At 50.6% G+C, this 1,930-nt stretch overlaps 1 non-coding gene across 1 annotated transcript; it reads right to left on the bottom strand.

The window, feature by feature from the left end:
• Window positions 1–148: 148 nt before the first annotated feature.
• TRNAV-CAC (transfer RNA valine (anticodon CAC)) lies at window positions 149–221 on the bottom strand. The gene has a single exon. It is a non-coding gene; the product is annotated as a tRNA-Val (tRNA).
• Window positions 222–1,930: the final 1,709 nt, after the last annotated feature.

The following is a 1,930-nucleotide window of genomic DNA, read 5'->3' on the forward strand; positions in this document are numbered from 1 at the left end:
GTTGGGGTCCAGCCTGTCAAGGTCCCTCTAGCGAGCCCTTCTACCCTCTGACTGATCAACACCTGCGCCCAGCTTGGCGTCATCTGCAAATTTAATGCTGACTGATTCAATCCCCTAAAATAAGGGGAAAGGAAGGAAAATCTGAGGTTGTTTCTGCCCGGTTTCGAACCGGGGACCTTTCGCGTGTGAGGCGAACGTGATAACCACTACACTACAGAAACACATCCTGCATGTTTGGTGCAAACCCAGGGAGGTCTTGGTATGTCTAGACATGGTCTCCTTCTCCCCACTCCCTCCTGCAGGAGTCTGGGGAAACACAGGAAACGGGACAAAGGGACAAAATAACAGTCACCAAAAAGTCTGGTAAAAAAGTCTCCCTTTAGGGTAAGAGCATGTGCACTGGCCATGCTTCCCCTAGACCAGGCCTATGTTTCTGCCTTTTATGGCCATGGCCTGGCAGAATCCCATTTCACTGGCTAACTATTCGCTGGCTTCAGTTGCCCTATTGGCCCAAATTGAATCTCAGGCAAGTGATAAATACAAGCCAAATTGTATGCGTCTTGCCGTGTCTTGAGTCACCTTGCCTTGAATCGCCTTGCCTTGCCTAGCCTCACTTGTCCAAGATCTGGGAGAGAAGCCACAAGCCTGCAAGCCCAAGAAGTCAAGCCTTGCTTGCCTTGAAACTGGAATTTGTGCTGTACCTCAGTTTTCTCACAAAGACACATTTTGTGATATGCATCATACAGCCCACCATTATGCTGAAGCCAGACCAGCCATCGAGAGAGCGTGACATTCCTGCCAGCAACCAGCACCAGTTTCTTGCCATGCCAGGTGCACGAGAGTGCCTCAAAGCCTTAACAGCTAGCATACAACAGCAGCAGCACCCCCCTGCTATTTGGGTAGAAGTCATTCGTAAGTAACTAGTTTACTGCCTCCTTTGTTTAATGGTTTGTGTCATGTCTCCCCCTGTGGTAGAGTGCCATATTGCACGAAGGATTCTCTTTCCCAGTTATTTTTCCAGTTTTCTTAAAAGTGTTTAAATTGTTATATTGCCTGAATATTGTACATTCCCCCTGTAAATATATCCCAGCCGTACACCAAACCTAATTAATAAAGCTTTGGGGTATTTTTTCATATGAATATCCTGGCCAAACTGTCAGCCCATGGCTTGGGTGGGAGCACACTGCATTGGGTTAGGAACTGGCTGGAGGGCCAAGCCCAGAGAGCGGTGGTGAATGGTGCCACAGCCAGCTGGCAGCCAGGCACCAGTGGTGTGCCCCAGGGATCAGTGCTGGGCCCCATGCTCTGTAACATCTTTATTGATGATCTGGGTGAAGGGATTGAGTCCACCATCAGTAAATTTGCTGAAGACACCAAGCTGGGGGCAGGAGTTGATCTGCTGGAGGGTGGAGAGGCTCTGCAGAGGGACCTCAACAGGCTGGACAGATGGGCAGAGTCCAACAACATGAGATTCAACACATCCAAGTGCCAGGTTCTGCACATTGGCCACAGCAACCCCATTCAGAGCTACAGGCTGGGGTCAGAGTGGCTGAGAGCAGCCAGGTAGAGAGGGACCTGGGGGTCCTGCATCAAGAACAGTGTGGCCAGCACGAGCAGAGAGATGATTCTGCCCCTGTACACTGCACTGGTTTGGCCACACCTCGAGTACTGTGTCCAGTTCTGGGCTTCTCAGTTTAGGAAGGAGGTTGACTTGCTGGAACAAGTCCAGAGAAGGGCAATGAAGTTGGTGAGGGGCTTGGAACAGAAGCCCTATGAGGAAAGACTGAGGGAGCTGGGATTGCTTAGCCTGGAGAAGAGGAGACTCAGGGGTGACCTTATTGCTCTCTACAACTACCTGAAGGGAAGCTATAGACAGGCAGATGATGGTCTCTTCTCCCAGGCAGCCAGCACCAGAACAAGAGGACACAGT

This window comes from Melanerpes formicivorus, unplaced genomic scaffold (genome assembly GCF_026170545.1).
Source record: "Melanerpes formicivorus ecotype bairdi unplaced genomic scaffold, bMelFor1.0.p_v2 SCAF_84, whole genome shotgun sequence".
NCBI classification, from domain to species: Eukaryota; Metazoa; Chordata; class Aves; order Piciformes; family Picidae; genus Melanerpes; species Melanerpes formicivorus.